Source organism: Anomaloglossus baeobatrachus, chromosome 1 (assembly GCF_048569485.1).
Source record: "Anomaloglossus baeobatrachus isolate aAnoBae1 chromosome 1, aAnoBae1.hap1, whole genome shotgun sequence".
NCBI classification, from domain to species: domain Eukaryota; kingdom Metazoa; phylum Chordata; class Amphibia; order Anura; family Aromobatidae; genus Anomaloglossus; species Anomaloglossus baeobatrachus.
In genome coordinates, this window is record NC_134353.1 from 428128113 (window position 1) to 428144879 (window position 16767).

A 16767-nucleotide genomic window follows, 5' to 3' on the forward strand; every position below is an offset into this window, starting at 1 on the left:
TGGTAGGAGCTGGGGTTGCTGTTCTGTGTGTGTGCCTGGTGTGATAGCGCCCTCTTGTGTATAGTGAACCATAAGGGGAATCGGCCCAGCTCTGCCCTACAGGCTATGTTTGAGGTGCTGCGATGGACTTGGAGGAGATATTTACAGAACTCCATGTGGAAGACTTCGGTAGGGCTGGAATCCCACTTTGTGTGGTCTGGGTAGGTCACTGGGCCCCATACCTCGCTGCCATATAGCAGTATAGGGGTGATGACGCTGTCAAATATCTTGAGCCAGACTCTCACAGGTGGTTTGAGGTGGTACAGTTGTCTTCTGATGGCATAGAAGGTTCTGCATGCTTTTCCTTTCAGGGCTTCTGCTGCTTGCTTGAGGCTCCCGTTATTGCTTAGCTCCAGACCGAGGTAGATGTAGCTGCTGGTGTTCTCCAGCGTGGAGCCATTTAATGTGAAGGAGGGAGTGTTTATTTTGTTCTGGTTCCTCTTCTGAAACACCATGACTTTGGTCTTCTTTTGGTTGATGGGAAGCGCCCATGTGGTGCTGAATGTTTCCAGTACTGCCAGGCTATCTTGGAGGCCTCTTTCAGTTGGGAAGAGTAGCAGGAGGTCATCTGCGTACAGCAGGAACTTCACCTCTCGGTCATGCAGACTGAGGCCTGGAGTGGGGGAGGACTCTAGAGCTGTTGCTAGTCCATTTATATAGATGTTGAATAGAGTTGGACTCAGGCTGCAGCCCTGTCTGACCCCACGGCCCTGTCGGAAGAAAGCCGTCCTCTTTCCGTTCACCTTCACGCTGCACCGGTTCTCAGTGTATGAGCTCTTGATCACGTCGTAGGTCCTGCCACCTATTCCGCTCTCCAGGAGTTTCAGGAACAGGCCTGGATGCCACACTGAGTCAAAGGCCTTTTTGAAGTCCACGAAACATGCAAATATTTTCCCCTGTTTTTTGTCGTGGACGTGGGTCTTGATGAGGCTTTGCAGGGTGTAAATGTGGTCCGTGGTGCGGTGGTTTGGCATGAACCCAGCTTGGCTTCTGCTGAGGACGTCACCCTGGGTCTATCTCTCTCTATCTATCTCGCTCTCTCTATCTCGCTCTCTCTCTCTATCTCTCTCTCTATCTCTCTCTCTATCTCTCTCTCTATCTCTCTCTCTATCTCTCTCTCTATCTCTCTCTCTATCTCTCTCTCTATCTCTCTCTCTATCTCTCTCTCTATCTCTCTCTCTATCTCTCTCTATCTATCTCTCTCTATCTATCTCTCTCTATCTATCTCTCTCTATCTATCTCTATCTATCTATCTCTCTCTATCTATCTCTATCTCTCTATCTATCTCTCTCTCTCTCTCTATCTATCTCTCTCTATCTATCTCTATCTCTCTCTCTCTATCTATCTCTCTCTATCTATCTCTATCTCTCTCTCTCTATCTCTCTCTCTCTATCTCTATCTCTCTCTCTCTATCTCTCTCTATCTATCTCTCTCTATCTATCTCTCTCTATCTATCTCTCTCTATCTATCTCTCTCTATCTCTCTCTATCTCTCTCTATCTCTCTCTATCTATCTCTCTCTCTATCTCTCTCTATCTCTCTCTCTATCTATCTCTCTATCTCTCTCTATCTATCTCTATCTATCTATCTATCTATCTCTCTCTATCTCTCTCTCTATCTATCTCTCTATCTCTCTCTATCTATCTCTCTATCTATATCTATATCTATATCTATATCTATCTCTATCTATCTATATCTATATCTATATCTATCTATCTCTATATCTATATCTATATCTATATCTATATCTATATCTATATCTATCTATATATATATATAAAATAAAAATTCCAGCCGCACACTGTGAAGAACCAAAATAAATTCTACCTTATAAACATAAATGGAGGTATTTAGAATATTATAATGGCCATTGCAATACCAGCCCAGCGCCCCTTCGTGGCACCCTCCTTTGCTGGGTCCTACACTACACTGACACTGCATCTTCTCTGGGTTTTAAAAACCTACAAGATCAGCTAGTGAACAAAAAGGAGGCTAATGAAGAAGCCAGGAGCTATAATATATATTATATATACACACACGCACATACACATATATAAATACACACATATACATACACATGCATATACACATATATACACACACACACATACATACACATATGCGCAAATTATTATATATTTATATATTATATATATACACACATATACATATACACACACATACACAAAGTATTTTATTTAAAAAATATCTTGTGTGACTCTCTCTGGTTCACCAATTTAGAAGACAAAAAAAAATGCAGGTCTGATGTAGTCCAGGGAATCCGATGTAGTCCAGAATGGAAACATTTATAGACCTAAAAAAAAAGGGTAGAAAAACAACAACAAAAAAAAAAAAACAACAAGAGACTGCCTCATTTACCAATCTATTAGAAAGTAAAGTGCCCATATTCAATGTAATCCACTGGTTCCCATGACATTCCTCGATTACATGGATCCAAGTCTATGGAGACTCAGACGGGACAGTCTTTTGTGTTTATTTCTACGTCTTTCAGGTTTCAATTGTGGTCTATTTTTTTAAATTAATAATATGGTGAACAAGGGCGAGAGAGAGAGCTGGGGAGTGTTTGGGTTTTTTTTCTTTTTTTTTTAAATAAAATATGTGCTTTTTAATCTTTATATTTACTGGGTTAGTAATGGGGCTGTCTGATAAGACACCTCTCCATTACTAAAACCAGGGGATTGATACCAGCTGACGTTACACCGCTGACAACGCCCAATATTCCCCCAATTGCTACTGCACCAGGGCAAATCAGGAAGAGCAGAGATGAAGCGCCAGAATCAGCGCATCTAAAGTGATGTGCCACTTCTGGGGCAGCTGCGGACTGGTATTTTTACGCTGGGAAGGGCCCAATAACTATGGACCTTCAAAGCCTGATATCACCAGCCCACAGCTGTCTGCTTTACCTTTGCTGGTTATTTTTTCAATTAATAATTTATATGGTTAATAGCTGTAAAATCTATATAGATATCTATTAGCTATCTATCATCTGTCCTCAGCCATTTATCTTTGCACATCTTCCCAAAAAAAAAAACCAACACCTTCAGTGTCAGGCGTATTTTTTCCGGAAACTGTCACACCGATGTCATCTGTGTGCTGTACATGTTTCATTTGTGTTACCGATAAAAAAAAAAAAAAAAACAAAAAAAAACACAGACAGGTCTCTCTGTGGATCACATGGACACACTTATGGTTCACGTGGACACATTATCCGCGTGAAAACATGAAGGTGTGAAGATCCCCACTGATTATAATTCGTATGCATGTGAACGTGTCTCCAGTACGTATGGAGTCTGTTTTCACATGTACTGGAAACATGAAGGAGGCCTAAAACGGAGTCATAATACAGCTATGTACATAAGGCCCTCAAGTTGCCCACAAACGTCACAAGCAGCTTGGTCAAATGATTCAAGAAGTTGCAAATAAGAAGACTTGGTAGGTCAGTACTTTAAATAAGCAGCTGTAACACTCAGCAACAAAAAAAAAAAAAAAAAAAAAAAAGAAGATTGGAAGAGTTCAAAATGAAACCTAGATGAGCAGGATTCAGAACAAGCATTTCTACTACTTTCTGCAAAGTCAAAAGGTTACACACATTTCATTACTATTTGGTACCATTGCCCTTAATCTTTAGGATTTCAGCCAAACGTTTTGTCTTTTCAACTATACCTATAAATTTTCAATAGGATTGAGATCAGGGCTTAGTGATGGCCACTCCAAAACATTGACTTTGTTATCCTTAACACTAGAAGTCCCAGAGAGGGGTCATGTAACATTTCTACCATTGGAACCCTATGGAGCTCGAAATTTCTGGGACTTCTAGTGTAAAGCCACTTTGTAACCAGTCTGTCAGTATGCTTCGGGGTCATTGTCCATTTGGAAGACCAATTCCAGCCAAACTTTAAAGGGAACCTGTCATCAGAAATTTAGCTTGAAACCTAAAAGTTTCCCCTTCTGCAGCTCCTGGGCTGCATTCTAGCAAGGTTTCTATACTTTTTGTGGCCTCTTTTAAACCAAATTAAATACTTTATAAACTTTACAAAATTTGCATAGCAAAAGGTACAATTATCCATGGGGGCGGGCCGTCTGGTGTCGTTACTGTCCCTCCTGCCTTTTTACGCCGCCCCCAACGCTGAATTTCATACCTCAGGACGCCGCACCTGGGCGCCCGAGGTCCCGCGCAAGCGCTGTGGGACTGTGCAGTGTGTGCACGTGTGACCGCTGGTGACGTTTTGCGCAGGCACGAGGTTATGGGCGGCGCTGTGATTGTCCTCAGCAAGTGCCGCCCATAACCTCGTGACCGCACTTTCCCCTCTTCCTCCAGCGTTCTGCGCAAGCGGTCCCTGGCCAGATGACCCGACGTCACCTCTTTCCCATCTTGCCCTGCTGCAGGGTAAGATGGGAAGGAGGTGACGTCGGGTCATCTGGCCAGCGTGCGCTTGCGGAGAACGCTGGAGGCAGTGGGGACAGCGCGTCCACGAGATTATGGGCGGGCACTTGCGATGCAATCACACCGCTGCCCATAACTCGTGCCTGTGACACACGTCGCCAGCAGTACTGGCGTGGGCGGCACCTCAGGCGCAGTGGGCGGCGTCCTGATGTACGAAATGGAGCTTGGGGGGACGGCGTCAATGTGCAGGAGGGACAGCAACGGACACCAGAGAGCCCGCCCCCATGGATAATTTACAAGATTTTCATACCAAAAGGAACAAGTTTATAAAGTATTTAATTTGGTTAAAAAGGGGCCACAAGAGGTAGAAGAACCTTGCTAGAATGCAGCCCAGTAGCTGCAGAGGGGGAAACTTTTAGGTTTCAAGCTAAATTTCTGATGACAGGTTCCCTTTAAGTTCCTTGCTGATGTCTTGAAATGTTGCTTCAGTATTGCCACAATCTTCTTTCCTCATGATGCCATCTATTTTGCAAAGTGCACCAGTCCCTCCAGCAGCAAAACAACCCCACAACATGATTATGCCACCCCCAGTGTTTCTCAGTTGGGATGGTGTTCTTAGGCTTCAAAACTTCTTTTTTTCCTCCAAATGTAATGATGGTCATTTGGCCAAACAGTTCAATTCTAGTTTTCTCAGACCACAGGACATATCACTGAAAATTAAAGTCTTTGTTCCGGTGTGCATTTACAAAACAACATTAATCTGGCTTTTTTATGTTTCTTTTGCAGTAATGGCTTTTTACTGGCAGAGTGGCCTTTCAGCCTATGTTGATACAATACTCGTTTCATCGTTTTACTGTGGATAATGACACAATCTTACCAGCTTCCACCAGCATCTTCACAAGGTCTTTTGCTTTTGTTCTTGGGTTGATATGCACGTGTCTGACCAAAGCACGTTCATCTCTGGTACACAGAACCTGTCTCCTTCCTAAGCGGTATGATGGCTGGACATTCCCATCTTGTTTGTACTTTCATATAATTGTTTGTACAGAATTTGGAAATTGCACCCAAGGATGAACCAGACTTATGCAAGTCCACAGTTCTTTTCCTGAGAGCTTGGCTGATTTCTTTTGACTTTCCCATGATGCTACACAAAGAAGTTGTGTGTTTCAGGTGTGCATAAAAATACATCCACAGGTGTGTCTATAATCAACTCAAATACCAATAAACTTATCACAAGCTTCCAAAGACACATCATCATCATATGGGGTGCCCTATATTATTTTAGTACTCTTCGTGTATGTAAACTTTTTACTTTGCAGAGGAATAAAAAAAAAAAAAAAATCCTTAAAACATTCCCTCTCTCTTATTAGTATAGCATTTGGTAAATAATAAGAATTAGACCTACCGGTAATGATGTTTCCAGGAGTCAGTCATGACCACCGGAGGTTGCTCCCCTATCCTCTATATAGGGACAGGAAACACGCAAGAAGTTAAAAGCCCCTCCCATCCCCCACCTACTCAATGACTTTCCAATAACCGCCACAGGATGGGTACAACGCCATTTTATTAGAACAAACAGGAACAAAACTGCATAAAACAAGCAGCAGTACAACAGAAACAGGCAAAGGGAGGGATATAAGGGTGCTGTCATGACGGACTCCTGGAAACAATTACCGGTAGGTCCAATTCTTATTTTCCAGGTCGTCCTTACATGACAGCACCACCGGAGAGTATCAAACGAATCGGATCAGGGGGAAGGTTGGGGGGGGGGGGGGGGGTCGACTGCCTGAAGTACTTTCCTACCAAAGGCTAACCGATCGGAGGCCGACAGATCTAGCCTGTAGTGTTTACAGAAGGTACAGGGACCAGACCAAGTAGCCGCGTCACAGACCTGCGCTAAGTTAGCACCGGCCACAGAGGCCCAAGAAGTGGCCATAGCCCGGGTAGAATGGGCCCTAAGGGAAGAGGGAGGGTCCCGACCCACCCCGGAATAGGCTGATGAGATCAAGGTCTTAACCCATCTAGCTAGGGTAGCTTTGGAAGCCTTCCTGCCCTTGTTGGGGCCACCAAACTGAATGAACAGACAATTGTCCAATCTCCAGCTCTTAGTTGCCTCCAGATAGGCCAATAACACGCTGCGCACATCCAAGGAACTAAGCTCCAGTTCCCTAGGTGTGGCCGGAGTGGCGAAAAAGGATGGAAGAACAACTTCTTGACTCAGGGTAGCCGTTGACACCACTTTTGGAGAAAACCCAGGATCCAACTTCAGAATGATACAGTCATCTCGTACCTGGAAATAAGGCTGTGAAATTGATAGCGCCTTGATCTCGCCAATCCGTTTGGCAGTAGGGATGGCGACTAGGAACACCGCTTTGTAGGTGAGATTCTGGATAGACAAGTCCTCACCAGGCTGGTACGGAGGGGAACAGAGGAATTGCAGAACAAGACTCAGGTCCCAAGGAGGCGAGGAAACCCGAATCGTAGGTCTAAGGCGTTGTGTAGCCTTAATGAAACGAGCGACCCAGGGATGAACCGCCAAGCGTGTGTCCAGGTAGACCCTGAGCACAGATACTTGCACCTTCAAGGTACTAGGCTTCAGGCCATTATGGAATCCTGCTTGAAGAAAATCTAGCACTTTGGCAATACAGACTTCTCCCGTGGGCAAGAGACCGGTGCCTTGATGGGTACAAAATGTTTTCCACACTTTACCATAGATGGCATTCGTGACCGGCTTCCTGCTGCGCATCATCGTAGCTATGACTGGATCTGAGAGTCCCCGAGACTGCAGGACCCGCCATTCAGGATCCAAGCCGACAATCAAAGCTGTGGAAGGTTCTGATGCTGCAGAGGACCCTGGGATAGAAGATCCCGCCGGAGAGGGAGAATCATCGGGGCATCCTGGGCCAGAATCTGCAGAAGGGAGAACCAACTCCGCTTTGGCCAGAAGGGGACCACCACGATCATGTGTGCCCGGTCCTCCTGAATCTTCCGTAAGACCATGGGAATGAGAGGGATCGGAGGGAAGCCGTAATGCAGACCAGTCCCCCAGAACTGAGAAAGAGCGTCCACTGCCAAAGGTCTGTCCGCCGGTGCGAGGGAGAAGAAGAGAGGCAGTTTGGAAGTCCGGCGGGTAGCAAACAGGTCTATCTTCGGGTGCCCCCACCTCCGCGTGAGACTCCGAAAGACCTCCGTGTTCAGGCACCATTCGGAAGGATGAACCTGGTGACGATTGAGATAATCTGCTTCCGTGTTCTCTGCCCCCTTCAAGTGGACTGCAGACACAGACAGGGCCGTCTCCAAGAGCTAGAAGATTTCGTCCGCCAGTTGCTGTAGAGGCGGGTGCCGTGGTCCTCCCTGATGGCGGACAAAGGACACTGCTGTAGTGTTGTCGGACAGGAACTTCGCATGGTTGTTGTGGATCGACCGTCGACTCCGCTTGGGAGCCTCCAGGATCGCCCGCAGTTCCCGGTAGTTCGAGGACCGGAATGACATCCAAGAGGGCCACGGACCCTGCAGGTAAGACTGGTCCACTTTGGCTCCCCAACCGAAACGACTGGCGTCTGTGGTGATCAGGACGCACGGTGAAAACACCCACTGGACTCCCCGGAGGAGATTGCTCGTGTCGCACCACCAGGCCAGAGATCCTCTGGCTTCGTTTGTTAAGGAAAATCGCAGGTCCAAGTTCCGCCGGTGTCTGTCTGAGACCGCCAGAATGTTCCTTTGCAGCGCCCGGGAATGGAACTGACTCCACAGCATGCAGTGAATGCAGGAGGTCATGAGTCCTAGTATCCGCATAGCCTGCCTCACAGAGGGCCTGTGCCGTAACGCAAATCTCCCGATCTCCTGACTGATTGAAGACACCTTTTCTGCCGGAAGAGACGACTGGCTGGTAGAGTCCAGGACAGTTCCCAGGAAGATCCATCGAGGCTGAGGGTGTAATTCTGATTTGTCCAGATTTATTATCCAACCTAAATCGTGCAGGGTCCGTGTAACGAGACGAAGATGATGTTCCATAGCCGGGACGGAATCTGCCACGAGGAGGAAATCGTCCAGATATGGGATCAGGGGCACGAACTTCAGTCGCAGGTAAGCCACCATTTCCACCACGATTTTTTAAAAAATGCGCGGGGCTGAGGAGAGGCCGAAAAGGAGGCAATAGAACTGGAAATGGAACACCCCCCCCCCCCTTTGGAAGGGCAAACCGTAAATACCTCCGACTTGCGGGATGAATGGGAAGGTGGTAGTAAGCATCCCGCAAGTCGATGGTTCACATCAAGGAGCCCGGGGATATCAGAGGAACCGTGGAACGGATGGATTCCATGCGAAACCTCTGGTAAGAGACCCAACGATTGAGGGGCTTCAAATTGATGATGGTACGGTACTGTCCGGAAGGTTTTTTGACCGAAAATAGACGGGAATAGTGACCCTGAAACCATTCGGTGTGAGGGACCGGAGAAATTGCGCCTTTCTGAAAAAGGTCTGCTATGTCCGCCCAAAGACGAGCCAGGGAGGAGGGGGACCCCCGTGTAATCGTGAACTGACGTGAGGGATGGTGGGAGAATTCTATTCTGTGACCCAGAGCTATTTGGGAGAGAACCCATGGATTGCTGGTCACCCCCTTCCACCCGTCCAAAAAATGAGATAGACGACCAACCACTGGGAAACCGTCATGACTGCTTGGACTTGGGTTGGTAATCAGGGTTGGGTTTTGAATGCCTCGGGCCCCTGTCGGACCATGAAGGAAACCCCCTTCTGCCTCGAAAGGACTGCCGACGGGAAGAGGAGGGCTCATTATGGGGCAAAAACCTGCGTTTCTCCACAGGGAACCCCTTCTTCCTGTCAGAGGCTTTTTCCAGTATCTCATCTAATGCTGGCCCAAAAACCCACAATCCTGAGAAGGGAATGGAACATAACTTTTGCTTGGACGCAAGGTCACCTGACCAAGATCTGAGCCAGAGGGACCTCCTGGCTGTGTTAGAAAGAACGCTGTTCTTGGCTGCGAATCTAACCGATTTGGCCGATGCATCAGCCAAGAACGCAGTAGCACTCTTCAACAGTGGCAAAGCCTCTACGATGCTTTCAGTAGGGGTACCCTGCCTAAGGTGGTCCTCCAAATCAGTGAGCCAGAAGCCCATTGATCTGGCGACCGAGGTAGCCGCAATATTGGTTTTAATAGTAGCGGCGGATGCTTCCCAGGATTTCTTCAGCAATGCGTCGGCCTTGCGGTCCATTGCATCTTTGAGCCCTGAAGAATCCTCGAAAGGAATTGAGGTCTTTTTTGCAATTTTGACTATAGGGACATCTATTCTAGGCACCGTGTCCCACAAGGTGACATCCTCAGGATCAAAGGGGAGACGGGATTTAAAGTCTCGAGGAATAAAGAGACCACGCTCAGTGTTCTCCCATTCCTCCAGAATCATCTCCTTCAGCTGGGAATTAACCGAAAAACCCGAGAGCGGCGAGACCGAAGTCCTGCAAACATTTTATCTTGCACTGATGTGACTTCCTCAGGCTCATCCACCTGCATAGTGCTCCTGACCATTTTCAGTAACATATCCGAATCCCCGGAATTGAAGACATATCTTTTCCGGTCCATTGTAGGAGATGAAGAGCTGTCGCCGCCGTCCTCAGTGGATGAAAACGAGCGAGAGCCCACCTCGTCGGAAGACAAGTCCAACTCCCATCGCGGCCTTTTAAGTTTCCCTTGGGAGGCGGAGGAAGAGGAGGCCAGGGAAGCCACGGAAGCCTGAACCTCCTCCCGAATCATGCCCCTCATCTGTGCCAGAAGGGAAGACTGCTCCTCAGTCACTATGGTGGCAATACAGGCCGGGCATAGGTCCTTAACATAAGATTCTGCCAGTTTCACATGGCAGACCAGGCAGCGCCGTGATTTAGAGGGCACCTTCAGGCCGGCCGACCTCTTTTGCGTCGGTACAGGTGAGATGTCCCTGCCCTAAAACAGACAAAGGAGGATAAGGCCCCTGGACATCTAGACCTGTCAGTGAGGCAATCATGAAGTGACTTACGTTGGCCAGGGGAGACCCCGGGGGGGCGTCAGGCCGGGCAATAACATCCATAGCAGAAGAATAGCAGAGAATCACTGACCATCCGGATCCCCTGCTTTATACTATCCCTGGTCCGACCCTGCCGCTGCCGCGTTCAAATCTCACACGTACGTCGCCGCTCCCGGAAGTGACGTGGACCCAGAAGGAGGATGACGTGCCGTGCGGCTGTTCGTATCCGGCACTCACCGCACGCTGCAGCAGGGGACCCAGAGCTCCAATGGCGGGAGAAGCGGTCCACGCTGGGAGCTCCCGCTCATACCAGCGCGGCTGAGCGACCAGTGCATCGGTTTCAGCCGCAGGAGGATCCGCTTGAACAGGGAACAAGAGGCCTGTGGCCCCCTCTCCCTGGATCCAGTAAGCGCGCGTTTTCTTGCATGCCCCTGTCCTGTGTAGGGACAGGAAAAACACGGAGTAGGTGGGGGATGGGAGGGGCTTTTAACCTCTGGCGTGTTTACTGTCCCTATAGAGGATAGGGGAGCAACCGCCGGTGGTGCTGTCATGTAAGGACGACCTGGAAATAAGACTTTTGGAGAGAATATATATATATGTGATATAATATAATATAATATAATATAATATAATATAATATTATATATATATAATATATATAATATAATATATATATATTTTATATAATATAATATAATATATATATTTTATATAATATAATATAATATATATATTTTATATAATATAATATAATATATATATTTTATATAATATAATATAATATATATATTTTATATAATATAATATATATATTTTATATAATATAATATATATATTTTATATAATATAATATATATATATATATATATATATATATATATATATATATATTTTATATAATATAATATATATATATATATATATATATATTTTATATAATATAATATATATATATATATATATATATTTTATATAATATATATATATATATATATATATATATATATATATATATATATATATATATAAATATAATATATATATAAATATAATATAATATAATATAATATAATATACATATATATATATATATATATATATATCTTTTGGAGAATCCCAATTTTGGGGATTTGTAAATTCCCCACTACATCCTAACAGGTTTCGATGACAATCCGAGACAAAAATTCACAGCTAATGGTTATCCTGTAGCGCTGCAATCTGCTTGATTGCTTGTGTGTTTTGCCACTACATGTTAGTGGGGTATTAACATCCACATACCCATGCACTGAACGGCAATTTGATGTGGAGTTCATACCTCTAATTTACACCAAGTCTTGAAATTTTTTTTTTTGGATAAATTTCCACCCAAAATAAAACAAATGGCTGTGGAGGATATGGTAGAGAGTCTATTTTTCAGTGTACACACCATGAAAAGTTCACAAAGTATACGCTAAACAAGCCCATCAGGCATTATTTGCAGTATCAAATAGCATTAGTAAACTCTCCTGCTTCATGCATTAGCCATTTTAGACAATATTGTCATTGCCAATGTGATTTTGTCAGAAGGATCTATTACATGATCTGAACAATAGCATTTTTTGTGTGCAAATGAGGCAAACACAAATGTATAACACAAATCTATGATTTTGCTGGAAGGTGGCTAATCGATTTTGTGAGAAGAAAAAAACGTAAAGTGTTAACTAACAACTGGGAAAGAAATCTTTCAAAGATGGACTCGAAAGATTTGTGTTTTCCCCTGAGAAATGTTCATTTTAAATAAACAGCTGTAAGAAATATTCCAATGATTACTGTTATAAAAACGTTAGCACATTTTACCTTGCACCTCATACACCGATGTAAAGGGTATGGAGATCTTGAGTTGGCTGCACCAGCACTGACTGACTAGCTATATCTGTGTATGGCGGCCTCCTGCCCCTAGAGAATGATCGGTCGGTTTGAATTCAAATGGCTGATTCTTTTGTTTTTGACAGGCACAACATCCTGCCCAAGGTGTCCAACAGCTGCTTTCTCCAATCTCTCCATTGAAAACCAACACAAAGGCTAAGCTTTCATGTATACAATAGCGTATGAGGGTTCACAGGCACCTTAAAGCGTTGTCCGCTGCTGCTCACTTCTGCATTGGAAGGACTGTGGGGCTTATGTTGTACAACACAAGCTGCCAGGACTCATGCCCAATTGGCAGGTTTTGCTGCTATGTGCCTATCCAACATCACTCCATTAAACACTAGTTATACATTTAGATTCTCACTGCACAAAAAAAAAACAACACTGATTTCGCTGAACAAAGTAATAGGAAAATTACACTATAGGGAGGAGTTATAACACTGGTCCTTACAAAAATGCCTGATGGAAACGCTAGCACACTGGTAGCCTAAAATAGTGTGAAGGTATATTAAATCAATCAGGCTCTGTGATATATAGTATCTGATTTTAAGTGTAAGACAATAATACAAAGCACATCCTATTACACAACACAGTCATCCTTCAAGTTTGTGAACACAACTTGCAAATGGGCACTAGTCTTGCGGCTCTGAATATGAACTGAGATGCAAGTCATCCTTAAAAGGAAAGGTGTCGTCAAAAAAAAAAAAAATTAAATAACTGAAAAATGTGAAGTATTAATGTTATGTTTAAAGATTTTTTTTTTTTATTATTATTTTATTTTGCTCAATTAAAAAGGTTTGATATTTTCCACTCAAACACTAGGGGGAGCAGCTGCTGAAATCCTACTGTAGAATTACTATAGACCTAGATCACATTACAGCTGCAGTAAAAGTGGGCGGAGTCTGCTCTCCTTTGTGTGATGTCACCTCCCCTCCCAATCTGGGTGTTTCCAAAAGGATAAGGGAAGATGAGGTTTAGGATCACAGTGTGGAGCCACTTTGTTGGTGGCCGCAAAGTGATCATAAAATTTCTTAAGTGTCATCAAGGACAGATGGATAGTGCTCCCCACATAGCGCTCTGCAAGCCTCATACCAGCCATGCTCTGGTATGGGGCATGCAGAGCATAGCCCCATCTAATTTGCTATTAACTTGCAGGGAAGTGATTGTCTCACTTCCCTGCAAGTTAATAGCAAATTAGATGGAGTTCCTCATGTTAATGAGCTTAGAGTTCACCCACGTAAATACCTTTAAGGCTCAATTCATACACAAGAGAGCTCGCCACAGGAATTATGCAAAAACTGGATATCTATGGAAACCCTGATGGAGCCATTCACTACAATGAGGCTATGATCGCACTCTGAATTTTTTTTATCTGAGTGCATCTTTTTCCTGTGGTCACAGAAAATGCAGCTTGTGGCCCAAAACACGTATGACGTTTTGCCACTTTTTTGTTAATGTGTTTCTTTAAAGGAGAAACAAAATATGATAAAAGGGATAATTGATAGATAGCTAGGATAGAAAAAAAATAGAACGATAGAAAGAATATACAATAGATAACGAACAGATAGAGAGAAATAATAGAATAGCTCGATAGATAGAGCAATAGCTAGCTTGGCCAGCTGTTTAAATTTTTTTTGGTAAAAAAAAAAAAAATTCATATCCAGCACAGGAATAGCAGCAGCTGCAGGCTGCAAGCCCACAATGTCTCCTGTACCTTGGCTGGTTATGAAAAATAGAGGGGAATCCCACGCTTTGTTTTTTGTTTTTTTTTTTTAAAAAAAAAGGCCAAGGTTTAGCAGACAACTTTGGACTGATATTAGAGTGGGAAGGGTCATAGTTATTTGGCCCTTTCTAGCCTAACAATAGCAGCCCTAGAAGTGGCACACCCATAAGATGCGCCAATTCTGGTGCTTGACCCGTCTCTTCCCCTTGTCCTGGTGCAGTGGCAATCAGGGTAATTAGGAGTTAATGGCAGCCCACAGCTGATTAGTAATGGCAGGAGTTAATGAGGCCCCCCGAAAAATGTGTAAGTGAAGTAAATAAACACAAAGGCTATGTGCGCACGTTTCTTTTTTTTTTCAATTCTGCAGCGTTTTGAGCAGCAGCGTCACCTTGTCAAAATTCATGCGTTCCGGTTCCCCTGCAAAGTCTACGAGAATCATGCAAAATCTGTGCGCACAATGCTTTTTTAAACGCAGCGTTTTGACAAAATCTCTGCGTTTAGAAAAGCAACATGTCAATTCTTTTGTCCGTTTTGGCAGCGTTCTACACACATTGAAATCAATGAGTTGTTGAAAAACACTGCCAAAATGTTAAGCAGTGCGTTTGCATTGCATTTTTGTTGCGATCCGCATGTTTTTTGACATAAAGGCAGGTCTTTCGGTCTGTCGGTCGGTCTCTCTCCCTCTGTCTCTATTTCTCTCTCTGTCCATGTCGGTCTCTCCCTCCCACTCCCTCTCTCATACTCCCCGATCACCAGCGCGGCGCTGCACGGCGTTCACACTGTGGCGGCTTCTCTTTTGAAAATGCCGGCCGCTCATTAATCCATCTTGTATTCCCTGCTTCCCCCGCCGCCTATGATTGGTTGCAGTCAGACACGCCCCCACACTGAGTGACAGCTGTCTCACTGCAACCAATTACAGCCGCTGCTGGACATGTCTATACGGAGCAGAAAAAAAAAAAAAAAAAAAGAAGACGTGACAACCTAACAATATCAGCCAGCAGCCGCCCGGCATTGCCACATCCATTAGATGCGACAGTCCCGGGACTCTGCCCGGCTCATCCTGAATTTCCCTGGTGCGGTGGCAATCGGAGTAATAAGGAGCTAATGGCAGCAGCCTATAGCTGCCACTAAGTCCTAGGTTAATCATGGCAGGAGTCTCCCCGAGATACCTTCCATGATTAACCTGTAAGTTAAAGTAAACAAAAACACACACATCCAAAAAATCCTTTATTTGTAATGAAAGACAAAAAAACACCCTCTTTCACCACTTTATTAACTCCTCAAAAACACCTGTAGGTCCGACGTAATATACGCAAGGTCCCACGACGCTTTCAGCTCTGCTACATCGGAAGCTGACAGGAGCGGCAGTAGAACACCGCCGCTCCTGTGAGGTCCATGCAGCAACTGAAGTGAGTTGCGCAATCAGCTGTGCTGTCACTAAGGTTACTCGCGGCCAACGCTCTCAGGTGCAGGACTGCAGCTGTGGCCACGAGTAAGCTGACTGAAAGCACAGCTGATCGCGCGGCTCACTGCAGTCACTCAGGGAATTTGCGATCACAGATGAGTCCTTTACGTGTGACCGCAAATAAAGCCGCGGCACACGCACAGAGCCGCGGGATCACAAAAGTCGGGTGAAGTTCATCCGAGTTCATTCTGATCGCGGGGCTCTGTCTCGCAGCCAGCCATGCTCTTTTTGACAGTGCGGTCCCACTCTGCTCTGCTGCAAGTCTATGGGGATGCTGCAGAGCCGAATGGGACCACACTGTCAAAAATGTGCGTTCTGGAAGCATCCAAAATGCACAAGTTCAACAGGAATTCTGCAGTAACAATGCGTCTCAGAACGCAGCTCTTCGGCTGCGTTCTGAGACGCACATGCAGTGACTAATAGAACGCAACAAGCGCACATAGCCAAACACCCAAAAAAAATCTTTTATTTGAAATAAAAAACAAAGGGGTGAAAGAGGGTGGCTTTTATTATCCCCCAAAACACCCCTGCAAGTCCGAAAATCCACACAAGGTCCCAAGCACTGCTACATCTGACGCTCACAGCAAGCCCCAAAGAACATACCTGCCCACTGAGCTCCGCGAAGTGACTGAAGTGAGCCACGTGATCAGCGGTGATGTCACTTGGGTGATTTGTGGTCATAAGTGGAGGACTCCAGCTGTGGCTGAGGCTAACCTGAGTGAAGTCACCGCTAATCGCGCGGCTCCGTCATTGCGTGGCGCTAGTAGTGGCCAGTCATGCTCTATGGCACTTGCTGTGAGCTTCAAATGTAGCAGGGTTGGAAGCATCGTAGGACCTCGTGTAGATTATGTCAGACATGCAGGGGTGTTTTGGGGGGGTTAATAAAGTGGTAAAAGAGGGCTTTTTTTGTCTTTTATTCCAAATAAAGCATTATTTCGGTGTTTGTGTTTAATTCTTTTCACTTACAGATTAGTGATGAGGGGGGTCTCAGACCTTCCCATTCGCAAATCTAGTGACTTGTATTTTAATTCAAATAAAGGAATTTACGGTGTTTGCGTTTATTTCAATTACTTAGTAATGGTCGGATCTTACAGAACCTCCAAATTGCTAATCTAGTGCTTAGTGGCAGCTGTGAGCTGTCATTAACCCCTTACTGCCCCAAATGACACCACACCAGGGAAATTGGGAAGAGCCAGGTAAAGTGCCAGGACCAGGGT

The 16767-nt window shown here is 45.0% G+C and overlaps 1 protein-coding gene across 5 annotated transcripts in view; it reads right to left on the reverse strand.

Annotated features, from left to right (window-relative positions):
- Positions 1–16767, reverse strand: part of TCF3 (transcription factor 3) — a 246785-nt gene that overhangs the window by 177579 nt on the left and 52439 nt on the right. The window lies entirely within an intron of this gene.